We start from the raw sequence: 13,575 nt of genomic DNA, 5'->3' as shown, positions 1-13,575 counted from the left end.
GTTGGAATTGCAGCTCCAGAGATTCTGCAAAAGCTTCAGCTTTTTCATCATCTCGGTAGACTATACCTTTTTCTCCGTGTATTGGTTTTATGTTGGGGTGATCGCTGCGGAGGGCGTTAGTCATTTTCCATAGTGAGTTATCTTCAGTTTTTAAGGAGCTTAGTTTCCTCTCCCATTGCTGATTTTTATGGTCTTTAATTGCATATCGGACTAGGTTTGTTGCTCCGTTAAGCTCTTGTTTATCCTGAGGTGATAGTGTTGTATGGTATCGACATCTAATTCTGTTTTTGCTGCGGATAAGCTTTAGAATCTCTTCTGGGAGCAGGTTAGTTTGGGCTGGAACGGCAACGATGGAGGCTGTTGCAAGGCCAGTTTGGATTGTGCTTTCTAGTTTATTGATCGCTATGTCTACTTCTTTGGATGAGGAGATAGTTGGGACAGGGCCTGTGATGTTGCTGAGAATTGAGTTGAGCTTCTTAAGATTTATGTAGGATTGTTCAGGGATGGTTTCTGCTTCTCTGCCTAGGCTAAGCAGAACTGGATTGTGGTCGGAGCTAAGATCATTAATAACCTGCAACTGGAATTGATGTGGGGTGTTCCTGAAAATGACGATATCCAGCACGTCAGGTTTGCCCAGTGAGCCATAGTGTGTTGGTTCAACAGGACCTGCTATGATGATGTTTCTTGTCATAGCAAATTTGTGTAGTCTCTTCCCATTATTATTGGTGTTTCTGCTGTTCCACGCAGAGTGTTTTGCTTATAGATCTCCCGCCACTATTGTTGCTTCGATTGTGTCAAGTTGCTGGGAGAGGTCTGAGACAAGGAGTGGTTTGCCTGGAGGGGTTGTAGACTGAATATAGTTTTAGATAGCCTGTATTTTTTGTATGTATTTCAATTCCAATTTCTTCCAGGTTTGTGGGTGCTGATTTCTTGATCTCATTTTATCTTATGCTTTTTTTAACAAATTAGCAGTTCCACCCCCTCAACGCTAGAGGGGGTGGAAATCTGATCTTAGCAGCGTGCAGTGCCTTATTTTGGGGTTGTCGCAAGGCCGAAGATGCGTCTCGTTGATTAAAAGAATATCTATCTTATAACTTTCAGCAAATTCTTTTACTTCCAGGAGATTGTTGTTTAGCCGTTGGCATTCCAATAAGCAATCTGTAATGAATTAGTTAAGTTGACCGTGTTATCCATTAATCATGGAGAAGATAACTTGTGTGTTTTTGAGAAATTTGTTGGTGTCAGCCTGATTTGGATTTGTTTTGCTAAAGGCTGTTAACATCTCTCCCAAAGTAGCAGCTAGGGTTGCTGCGGTGGTTTGGTTGCAAGATGCCGGTTTGCTATTAGTAGAGACCGCAGATGCATATGACTTTTCAGGAGTAATGACCCGCATTTGATTTCTGGTGTAATTCGATTCTGATTGGGCAGGGGTAGTGCCTCTCTAGTCTTCTGCTGGTTGAATGGATGGAGCGAGCATCCCTTATAATTTGCTGGGTGTGGGCCGCCACAGTTCGCACACTTAGCAGGTGAGGTTCGTGGTTTGACGCAGGTGTGTGATGGATGGTTGTTACCGCACTTCACACACTTGTATTCAGCTTTGCATAGCTTTTGCGCATGTCCATACTTTTGACAGCGATGGCATTGACCAGCTGAAGCCTTTCTTCTGAGAGGTTCGGTCTTGATGCAAACTATTTTAAGGTCGTAAATTTCTCTATGATCTTTACTGATTTCGACCAAGACCAGAGGCATAGGGCGCTTGTCCGCTCGGTACATGCGTGATATTTTAATCGGTTCTAGGCCTTGTGATCTGAGGTCAGTAGCTATTTCCTCTACTGGTATGGTCTCAGTCAGCCCTCTAATTACGACTGTTAAGTTTTTTTCGCTTTTGAGCTTAAATATATGATATGGGACTTTTAGTTCATCCATAAGTCTGGTGAGCTGGCGGTAGTTCGAAATTCGTTCTGGTTGAATCCGGATTCCTTCTTCTGTACACTTGGCTGATGAAAATTTGATGTTTGCGTTCTTCATTGTTGCTGTTATTGAAGACCATTTTTCTTTTGTTCTTAAGATTACAGGTGGAATTCTCTCTTTGGGTTGAGCCCTGGAGTCAGTCTCTATTCTTTCGTCAGGCTGTGCTGTTAAGTCCATTGAAATTGTTTTTTCCAAGGGTTGACGTGCTATTTCAGGCTCTGCTGCTGGCGAACCCTTCTTACGCTCTTTTTCTGCTGACAACCTGATAGTCTGTAGAGTTGTCTGAGTCCACTAGGGGCTGGTCGTTAACCAGTGACATAATCTCTCTGGTGTTATCTTGAGAAGTGCTGGGGAGAGGGTCAGGGGATTGACAGTCCTCTGTTTCGACCTCCTCTATCTGGTGGATTGCCACTTTTCCTGGCCATTTCCTTTGTAGTAGGCCTCCTACATGCTTAAAGATAGCCAATAGCTGTTTGAAATCAAGCTCGTCGTATGGGGAGTCCATAGTTTGGCCTAAGAGAAACTAGCAGTTTCCCGGGTAATCCTGTAGACCGAGAGTCTACTAGCAAATCCCGTAGACAGCTTAGAATAAGCGTCTACCATCAAAAAGTTAGTCTGTTATAGGTGACTGTCCTAAAAACGAGGCAAAAGGAGTTTCAGGGGCTTACTTGGACACAGTGCAGCGACCTACCTCCCTAAAATACCATTCATCCACCACTGGTCCTCATTGGGGGTGGGGCCTGCCGGCCATTAGACCTCTGCATATTTCATACAGAGGGGGAGATAGTAGGTCACGAACTGTGTTAGTTCCAGTGCAATGCGAGCTTCCCGAAAAATCTTTTATAAAAATCAACTAGCAGAGTCTAAAGGAATACGTCCGATCACAATGACAGCAAAACTCCTATTCCAATACAAAAATACAAATACCAAACCTCACATTTCGGAAGCCATACATACATATACAAATATCACATAGGTGTTCCGCTATATTCTTATAATACTCTAATTTAGAGTAAGCAATAGCAAATTTGTTTTTTAAGAAGGAAAGTAAATTATACTTGCGAAAAAATAATATTCCAATTTTCATCCTCAGTTTATTTAAGTATGAGCAAACAAAATATTACTGTATACTAGTAGTGAAGATATTGCAAACGTCATTGAATATATTAAAAGATCAGCGATAGAGGGAAGCACAGGTCTTTTAATCTTCAACCAATTACAGTGAAATGCAAAGTCTTGAGATTTCCCCTTTTTCGCCCTGTAGCAATATTTTATCGCAAGTTTCTAAGAAGAATAAGGAATTCAGACACCTTTTAAACTTCAGATCTTACCACAACTATCCAATGCCCCCCCTTCCCCAATACTAATTTATATTTGGAGGTCACATGAGATAAATAACATCGCTGTCATACAATCCACGCTTTTTATCTTTCCCCTTTCTCTGAGACGAAGTCAAGGTTGTATTGCGGTTTTAAGGTATGTATATAAGGCCTAATACGTTTTAACGCATCCGGCTTTTTCCCTGTTTTTTTATTTATTATTTTTTTTTTTTAATTTATGAAACTCGTTTTTATAGTGCTAATGGATGCACGCGGACCACACAATAAACAATACTTGAATATGTAATTTCGAAGAAATACAAAACTGCCCCAAAGAAAGTAACTCACTTAGCTTCAACACACGTAATCTTTATGGAATAGACAAATTACAGCTAAAATCCATTAGTAGAACAGACAGCTATTATTTCTTATTGCAACATGGTCAACGCCTATAAGCTGTATTTGTGATGTCTGGGAAAAAGTTTTACTAAACAGTCACAGATGTTCATCGAAGACAACGTCTTGATGGCTTTCTGTAAAACCGGTGTCCTTACTTTTTTCAAAATATTAGCTTTGGAATATGACTAACAATCAGCCCATGTTTAAAATTTAAAAGTTCTCCTTCGTTTATTTCACAGTGAATGAGATGCTTACTGTCTTTATTATATACCAGTCTTCCTAGACCGCCATCTGTAGCATTCATATCTTTTTTTTTTTTTTTTTTTTTTGCGTCATGTGCGCATCTGCTGGGTTGTGCTAATACTTTCAGTGCCAGTGGCGTACCCAGGGAGGGTCCCCCCCCCAAAAAAAAGAAAGAGTTAAAAAACACTAGAAAATTTTCCAAAATACTTTTCCTAATTAAAATTCATTTTTTATTTATGTTGTGTCATGTCTTTTATTTCTATACTACTTATGAATTAGGGGTCACATAAGATGAGAGAACCCTGTAGCAGTGTTTCTCAACCCATGGTCCGCGACGATAGGACAGGTGGTCCACAGGCTTAAATTAACCAAATAAATCTATATATTTTAATTATCCAAACAAAACAAATTAAACTTGAATAAGTAAGTAAAAATTATTGAAATAAAATGAATACTTTAAAAAAAAAAATAGCGGCAGAATGTTCGTGGAATGAACATTCTGCCACTATTTTAATTTGTAGCGGCAGAATGACGAGTAATAAAAGAGGGCTGAAGGGGAAAACAACATGGTTTTATTGCTTCCACTTTCACTTGCTGTTTTGTGTTGTCCACATGACCACATTTCAACCAATTGCTTGTTGTTTATTGATTTTTATTGTTGAAGGTTTTCCTCCATTAACCAAGTATTTATATATTTTCGGTTGAATTTTATTGCTGCCAGCGAACTCACACAATCTAATTAATAACAATAGTTTTTAGTTAGATTTTGTGTTTGCCGGTGCAACATATGGTTTTGCTCGAGTGTATACAGCATAGTTTCTCTATGAGGGGAAATGTGATTTATAAATTAGTGTCGTTTTTATCCCAGTTGTCTAAAAGTGCACTATTTGTTGAGAAATATATTACACAGAGTGCTTGTACCTTATTCACTGACATAATAAAAGTACTTGTTTTTCTTGCCTCTGCAATATAGTGGCTATTGGGGGGAGGGGGGGGGGCGTGTTGTTTACCGCGGGAGCAAGTTACTATCGCCCTGCTCTGAACGTGTTTCAGCTTTTTTTCATTTGCGAGGTATATGCGAAACTTTTTAATTTTTTTTTTTCGAAAAGTAAAATCAGGGGTGAGAGTTATATGCGAGTAAGTACGGTATTTCAATTATGGATAAGTACATTGTACCTTCTTTAAACGGAAAAATAGCTCGGATGACAGTGATAATACAAAACCGGTTTGTGATGACAGTTTGTGTGTAGTTTCTGAAGAGAAAGAGGTCTGTAACGAATCCACAGAAACACAGAATTCCCATCAGTTGCAACGTGATAATATTAATACGCTGAACGAAAGGAAAGATTTGCTGACTTACTGGACACTCATTCAAAGGTAAATACAATTGGTTAGTTTGTACGAACATTTTCTGTTTTGTGACTTTTCTCCCTTTACGGTAATTATGCCTACATTATTGTGTTATTATTCAACAATTGTTTACAGGTTTGAATGTGTATATAAAGTCAATAACAACAGCAGTCTGATTACGAACGCATAATCAGGCTACTGTTGATATCGACTTTATATACATTGGTGAAAGGGACGGGGAGGTTTGGAGCTTCCCCAGATAGTATTCAAAAGGTAAATACAATTGGTTATTTTGTATAGGGCCCCCAAACTTATTAGTTGAGAATTTAACCACTGGGAAAGGGTTTGTGGCCACCTCAAAACTCTGAAACAGAATTTGGAAACATTTTCAGAATAACTTTTATAAGAAACTTCTGTGGGTTCGAGATCTATTTCAGGCTTGCAGTCACGAGAACGACCTCTCGTTATCGAAAAAAGAACAGCTAATTGAGCTTTCAAGTGATTTCAAGCACTTTCAAGTGCTTAAAATGCAACTCCGTGATCTTGGTTTGGCTCGATTCTGGATCTCGCCTTCGGTGAGAAGTGAATTTCCCGAATTATTTGAAGAAGTCGAAAATCGTCATGCACTTTTCTACACCCCATCTTTGCGAGAAACAATTTTCATCGCTCCTTCAAATAAAAACAAAATACAGAAATCGTCTTCGTGTGTGTGTGTGTATGTGTGTGTGTGTGTGTGTGTGTGTGTGTGTGTGTGCCGATCTTCGACTGAAGTTGACCAATATTGAGCCAGATATCCAGCAACTCTGCAAGGGCCAAGAAGCTCAACCATCTCATTAAAAGTAAATAGTAACATAATTATATCATTTTATTTATTTGTTTAAAATTAATTTGTTTGTTTAATAAAAATTAAAACTTTGTTTTCATTTTTATCCACAAAGTTAATTTTTTATCTATATGTCCGGCCTATAGTTTGAATTCGGCACTTGGAAATGCTATATCTATGACAAATAAGAAATTGCATTGGCATAATTGAAAAGGTATTACAACAAGGACTGTCTTTTAGGGGTATTGAATACCCCTAAAAGACAGGACGTCCTTGTTGTTTATAATAATATAATATTAATATCTTTTAAGATTTATAATATCTTTATTTAACTTGCAAAAAATATTTACGTGCGCCTTACCATTATCTAAAATAATGCAAAAATCTGACAGTGAACTCTTAATTGCCCTAAATTTTGTTGATGATGTTGTGGCTCAATTAAATACCGTTCGTGAAACATCAGATTCTTCATTTAAAGATATGACAAAGCGTGAAAAAGAATGTCTCGAATCTAAATTCCAAGCCAAGGACTTCATTAAAACAAACATTAAGGTCCAGCCGATTCTGTAGAAGAGTATTTCAGGAGAACTATTTCATTCCATTTATTGACCAAATATTGACTCAACTTCATGAACGTTTCACTCGGCACCGCAACATTTTGAAATATATTTTTTTCTCTTCTACCAAATGGAAAAGATGCTCCAACAGCAAGTGCAATGGAAGATTTTCGTCGATTGTGTGAATTTTATGCCGGTGATTTGCCTTATACAAATCCAGCAATTTTGAACGCCGAATTCAAGTTGTGGCATAAGAAAAACCGTTTGCAATAGCTCCATGCAAAAACGCCGTTGATGCAGTTTCAAAGTGTGACAAATGATATATCCTAACATCTATAACTTATTAAAAATATTTGCAACGCTTCTGGTAACAACATGCGTCAGTGAAAGGTCATTTTCTAACTTACGCCTTCTTCTTCTTCTTCCTTTCCAGGCTTATAGGCCAAGTGGCCTGTTCCGGACTCAATTCCATCTTTTTAAGGGTCTTCCTCTGCATCGAGTACCTTTTGGGTGGTAATTTAGAATTTGTTTAGGTATTCTGTTTCTATTCATTCTTAGTATGTTCTTTCCATTTTTCCTCAATAGCAAATAACTGTTTTATTTAGGGAGTTTGTAATTCCAAGTTTTTTTCTGATTTCGCTGCTTTTCATTTTGTCCATTATTGTGACTCTTTCAGTTCTGCGCAGAAATTTCATTTCAGACGATTCAATTCTTCTTTCATCTGCTTTTTTTATTGTCCATATCTCACTGCCATAAAGTAAGGCTGGTTTAGCTACTGTGTTGTAGATTCTTATTCGTGTGTGTTTTTGTACATAATTGGGTTTAAAAAATTTATTTATAATGCCTGTTACTTTTAAAAAGTTTGATATCTTTGGTTCTATATCAGCTTCATTTTCCTATGACATTGTGCAACCTAAATATTTGAATGTATTTATTTACTTGCTCTATTATTTTGTAGTTTATTACTATTTTGCTTCTTATTGGATTAGCACATTTGAAGGCCATGACTTTTGTTTTGTCGGTTGATATTTCCAAACCATATGTTTTTATCAGATTATTTAGACTGCGTAATGATTTTTGTAGTTCATCTTCATTATTTCCAAGGATTATTTGGTCATCAGCAAAAAGAAGAGTAGCTAATCTGGTGTTATGGTTTATCTTGAATCCTCCTTCATTAGTTATCTTCCATTATTTTATGATTTTATCTATGTACATATTAAATAAAATTGGTGAGAGAGGACAACCCTGACGTACTCCTCGATTTATTAGTTTCCAGCTTGATATTGAATTATTGTTCTTCACAGATATTTTATTATCTTGATATATATTATATAAGGCTCTAAAGAGTTGGTTTGGTATTTCATATTCTTCTAGGATTTCCCATAGTTTTTCTCTGTTAATTTTATCAAATGCTTTGGTTTTATAAAATTATAAAAGCTATGTGTGTTTCTATGTTAATTTCTCTGTGTTTTTCAATTAATAATTTTAACGTAAATGCAGAGTCTATGCAAGACCTGCCTTTTCTGAATCCATTTTGTTCTATTAATTTTGGGTCTATTATACGTTTAAGTTTATATGCTAAGAGTTTTCCATATACTTTATAACAGGTACTAAGTAAGCTGATTCCACGATAATTGTTACAATCAGATTTGTGTCCTTTTTTGTACATGGGAATAACTATTGCTTTGGTCCAATCTTGTGGGCATTTTCCTTTTTTTTCCAGATCATATTATAAAAGTTAAGTAACCTGAGTGAGAATTCAAGTCCTGCATATTTGATAAGTTCCAACTTACGCCTTTAAAAACTATTTAAGGTCTACCATGACATAATCACGATTAAACGGACTGGCTTTGTTGTATATACACAGAGAGATTAATGTAACCACGACTGAAATAATTCAAGAGCTTTGAAAAAAGAAAAGAAAACTGGATTTTATTCTTTAAATAAATTTTTATAATTACCTAATGAATTTTATTGAATAAATGAAATTTAACGAATTTTAGTTGAACGAATAAAAATATTTTTAATGCAAATTCATTGTATTAAAAATATTTTTATCCGTTCAACTCGCCTCCATCCCCCCCAAGATTAAATCCTGGGTGCGCCAGGATTTAGATCTTATTGGAGATCTGAAATGCTTGAACAAGTTCCATGTTTAGTCCGTAGAGCACGATATTCATATTATCTTATCTTGGTTCACCCACAGTACTAGTGCATGACGGTTTACAAACTTTCCTAAGTGGCATTCGCTTAACAAACTGTACAAGTCACCTCTGTACATGACGTAAGTTTTTCCTTATCAGTCATATGTTGACATGGATCTGCCTATTTCTTTTTTAGTATCATTCGCGCAGAATATGACAACAATCAGCCCATGTTTAAAATTTAAAAGTTCTGCTTCGTTTATTTCACAGTGAATGAGATGCTCACTGTCTTTATTATATACCAGTCTTCCTAGACCGCCACCTGTAGCATTATGCCTTCTGTTTTTTTTTTTTTCGTCATGTGCGCATTTGCTGGGTTCAGTGCTATATGTATTAAACATTGCGTGATTTCTTTCTTCTTCTTCTTCTTCTTTTTTTTTTAATATCCAGTAAAGGAGTAACTGTTGAGTACATTTTGAGATAAAAAAAAAAACTCGAACAGAACAGCGTCTCACGATTAGAGAGATGGGAGCTGACCTCTGCATTGAATGTAGTACTTATTGTTATTGGCATTACACCGGGACACATACATCTGTTTGACAAAACCCGACACTTGACGACACATTACTCAAATTCGTACTGGGCTGTACTGTAATATCTACCAGATACGTTCAAGGTCGATTTTTTTGTGTTGTATAGTGTTTAACAGATTTAGTGCAATTGAGGCCATGAGGCTAGTATATTCTGTCCGTTGATTGTGTGTGAATTAAGGCCGGTTTGTCCGTTTTGTGGATGAATCATCCGAGTTTGCGAGATGAAGCATTTTCACCACCGTGTGGGACCATCAAATTCACCTTCAGCCGAAAAGCACTAATAAAGGTTTTTTGTATATACTAGACGAGATTCAAACCCAGGTCTTTCCAATACCACGAAATATTGTAAACCTATTGTTGGAGGATTAAGAGAAAATCGGAAACCTTGCTCTAGAGTGTAGAGAACAAAGATGGTACTTTCTGAAGCCACTTCATGCCTCCAATAACCAGGATAGCGACTTCACATAGGTGATGAAAATCATTTGCTACTCAAAAACATTCGCAACATTCATGCCTAGGGTGGGATCAACCCCCCCCTGCCCTATTGACTGGAGAGCTGATATGGCACCATTCGGCCAGCAAACAGACCCCACTAATAGTGAATAAGAGATTATTTGGGGAAAATATTCCTTATTTTGAATTTCTGTGGTGATCGATCTTCTTCCCCCCCCACAAAACAAGTAAACTGGCCAAAGAACACACGCAAATAATAGATATAATAGGCTGACCTCACCGCCTTAGTTGCTCAGTCGTAATCTCAAATAATAACAACACCACACACACACACACACACGCCACATACAAAATTTGCACCGTATAACACCTCCTTACAAACAATATTTAAGCAAATGTAACTTTTCCTATTTGTCATTTATTACTTAAAGTGGTTATCAACCAATTCGGTGTAACATCCTTGTAAAGTACCCAGATAAATGACCATTTAAAAAAATGACCACTTACTTCCTTAATCTTTGGGTATTTACCCAACGGTTTTCATTTCCTCGTTGTTACTAAGAAGCAACAACGTGAGTTCTGAGAAATACAAACGTTACCAATAAACATCCTAAATCTGAAGACCAGCTTCTGCGAACACCTTACCAGATGAAGGAAATGGCCTTGGGCAATATTGACCGGGTTTTCATGCATACCCTTATCATAAATATTGATGAGGAATTAGCTATCTAAGAGTTTCGTTTCTGATATTTTTTTTTTTTAGTAAAAGCAGGTAAATCTTTTTTATTTGCGGGGGGGGGGTTTATTCATCATCTTGGAAATTACGTGATTTCCAAGATTAAAGCATTTCATTTTTTTTTTTTTTTTTTGGCAAATGAATTACTTAGTGGCACTTGAATACGAAACTATATGTGAAACACATGATGATCTCAACAGTAATTGAGACGTATTGCTGAATCTTTTTTAAGATTCAGCAATACGTTCAACAGATTCAGCTAAATAAGCGAGTTATTCCAATCGTATTAAACCTAACGCCCCTATTCAAAATTAATTTATCGATATTATCAAAAGTATACCGTAAGTAATAAAATGTACAAGAACAATTAGCAAAACATAACATTATATATTTTATAATAAAAAGATATTTTGGAGGAAATAACTATTATAAGAAATTTTATGATTTTTTTTTTGTTGTTATAAGCATTGATTTTTAATATTGAAATTACAAAAATACAAAAAATAAAAATATAATAAAAACGTTTGACATATTAAATAATACATAATAATTAAATAATATTAAATAATACATTAAATAATAAATATTAGATCTAATTTTGTTTATTTTAATATCCTGCCGCCAGAGTTACAAACCAGTCGCCTTCTATCGAAAACCATTGACTTCAAACCACACGAAAAATTATCAAAAATGCGCTTTTTTATTATTATTATTATTAGAAAATATATCTAAAATATTGATATAGATGTTATGGTGTAACCAGCTAAAATTGCAATACTTATTTGTTCATTTAAATATTAATTAATATTTATTGTTTTCGTTAATAATTCAAGTTGTTCTTATTAATATATTTTATATATATTTTAAAATAACCTAACTCCGTGAACTACGACTAGATGCAACAAACTGAAAGTGACGAATAAAGATATTTGCACAAATCCAGGTTAGTACAGGAATGTATTATTATATAAATGACACATTTTGATCAAGTTATCGCCATACGATAACTTTGGTTGCGTTAAGCACATAAAAATCCTCGTATCACGTGACTTCCTAAAATATTAAATATTCTGCGAAGTACTCATTAAAGACTTTAATCTCACCACAATTAAGAATGAGGAAATAAATAATGAAAATTAAGAAAAGAAATCAAAGTTCACTCGGTATAGTCAAGTCTAATTATTTAATATATATATGTATATTATTTTTTATTTATTTTTTAATTATTTTTTTTTTCTGCATGAATTAAGTGCTATTTAGCATTCTGCGACTCTTTTAGCCTATTTTGCACTGTCTAACGAGAAAACCTTTTTCCTACCTTAGGCGCAAATGTCATTTCTGAGAAATGGTTCTAGTTCGTACCTCTCACAAACCGGGACGGCCATACCCTGAAGCAGGAAAACAGCCTGGTGACGTCAATGGAAAAATTCCTCACCAATCAGACGCCAGGGTGGGATGCAGATGACCATGAACATGAGGAGATGCAAAATGAACAAGATGCTAATGCCCTGCTGTTGATGGCCATGGGAACGCAGCTTGGAGGAAAAGAAGGGAAAAAGCGCGCGCTGGCAAATTGCCAGTTATAAGTGAATGACCGATTCACAAGTGTTAGCTTATGAAGTAACTTTTAAGGTCATTTTATATAAAGGTTATCTTAATTCATCGCTGATATTCTTAGCAGAGTACAAACACCTAAAACCAGCATTTTTTTTATTATTTATTTTTTAATTTTGCGATCTTATATCATCGTGCCGAACGCAGATCCATTGAAGGCAATCCGACCTGCCCACCTGTTTAGTCTGTTCGTTTACCAAAAGCGACGAATAGGAACAGTCACAGTAAGCAACCGACTTTTTTTTCTTCTTTTTTTTTTTTTTGCACGGTAGATCACCGTATAAGACCAGGAAATCCTCTATGAGAAATTTTCGGCAGTGGTGACTTGGTTGTTGACGTCACTTCCGGTTCTCGCCTAGCCATCATTGTATTCTTCTACTACCCACGGAGGCACGCGGATCTACGAAAGAAGTGCCAAATTGTCAGTGAATGAGTAATGTTAGTGCACGTGGATATTGTCATGGTATGCATTGATGAGTCAGCAGACATGGTACCAAAGTGTACGAAGGTCGAAATAGAGAATATATGGAATGCTTACATAAAAAAAATGAATAGTTAAGATAAGCAGACGAACCGTTTTCCACTATTTATTTATTCATATTTTATCCTGTATTAGTTGAATATTTAACTAATATTTAGCTAGTAGAGAATCATCACCAAGTCTTGTTATTCGCATGAAATTTCTAATTAAACAACTGTACGCCTGAAGTATTCAAATTTTCAAGAAATATGATTGCATAATTTCAATTATTTGTCGTCTGGTAATTATGAAATATTGATTATAACCGTTATATTAAATTCCAAAATTGTTCATATACAGATTGGAATTAATTGCTATTTATTTATTCATTTAATAAATATAATTTTACAACATTATTTATGATTTATATATCATTTTTATTTTATTTAATGTAAATAAATATTAACTTAAAAATAAATATAAGATGTTTCAGATGTTTTTCTCCTGTTTTAAGTATTAATATATTGTAATGGAAGAAATTTTTTTACGTGAATCCAATCTCCAATCCACTAATGGTTGTATATCTATAGTACATTACTAATGAGTGTGTAGGAGGGGGGGGGTACGAGTTAGATAATCCGGAAGTCCTACTCTAGAGCCCAAATATGGAACTTTTACTATTTGTGGCTTCAAGTAAGGAGGGCGATGATTTTGCACGCACCAGGCAACGAAATTCATCACCCATGGGTAGGCAGGATTATCAACGTCGGACTTGAGACACTGCGAATAGTATAACATTAGTGGGCGCTGTGACGTCTAAACTTTGGCGATCGTAATTGGGTGATAATCGGCGATACCGGAAAAGCACAGCGATACCAAATTAAGTATACAGTACAAGACTAAGACAGTTCAA

At 35.8% G+C, this 13,575-nt stretch overlaps 1 long non-coding RNA gene across 2 annotated transcripts in view; it reads left to right on the top strand.

Annotated features, from left to right (window-relative positions):
* The window catches only part of LOC150097040 (uncharacterized), a 113,548-nt gene extending 100,497 nt beyond the window's left edge, over positions 1–13,051 (top strand). For both annotated transcript variants that reach the window (XR_016549826.1, XR_016549825.1), the window contains one exon: positions 11,912–13,051. This is a non-coding gene — a long non-coding RNA (uncharacterized LOC150097040). The remainder of the gene's footprint in view (positions 1–11,911) is intronic.
* The last annotated feature ends 524 nt before the right edge of the window (positions 13,052–13,575 follow it).

This window comes from Typopeltis vanoorti, chromosome 18 (genome assembly GCF_054136105.1).
Source record: "Typopeltis vanoorti isolate ZY-2024b chromosome 18, IOZ_Tvanoo_1.0, whole genome shotgun sequence".
NCBI classification, from domain to species: domain Eukaryota; kingdom Metazoa; phylum Arthropoda; class Arachnida; order Uropygi; family Thelyphonidae; genus Typopeltis; species Typopeltis vanoorti.
This window is presented reverse-complemented; position numbering and strand designations above follow the sequence as displayed.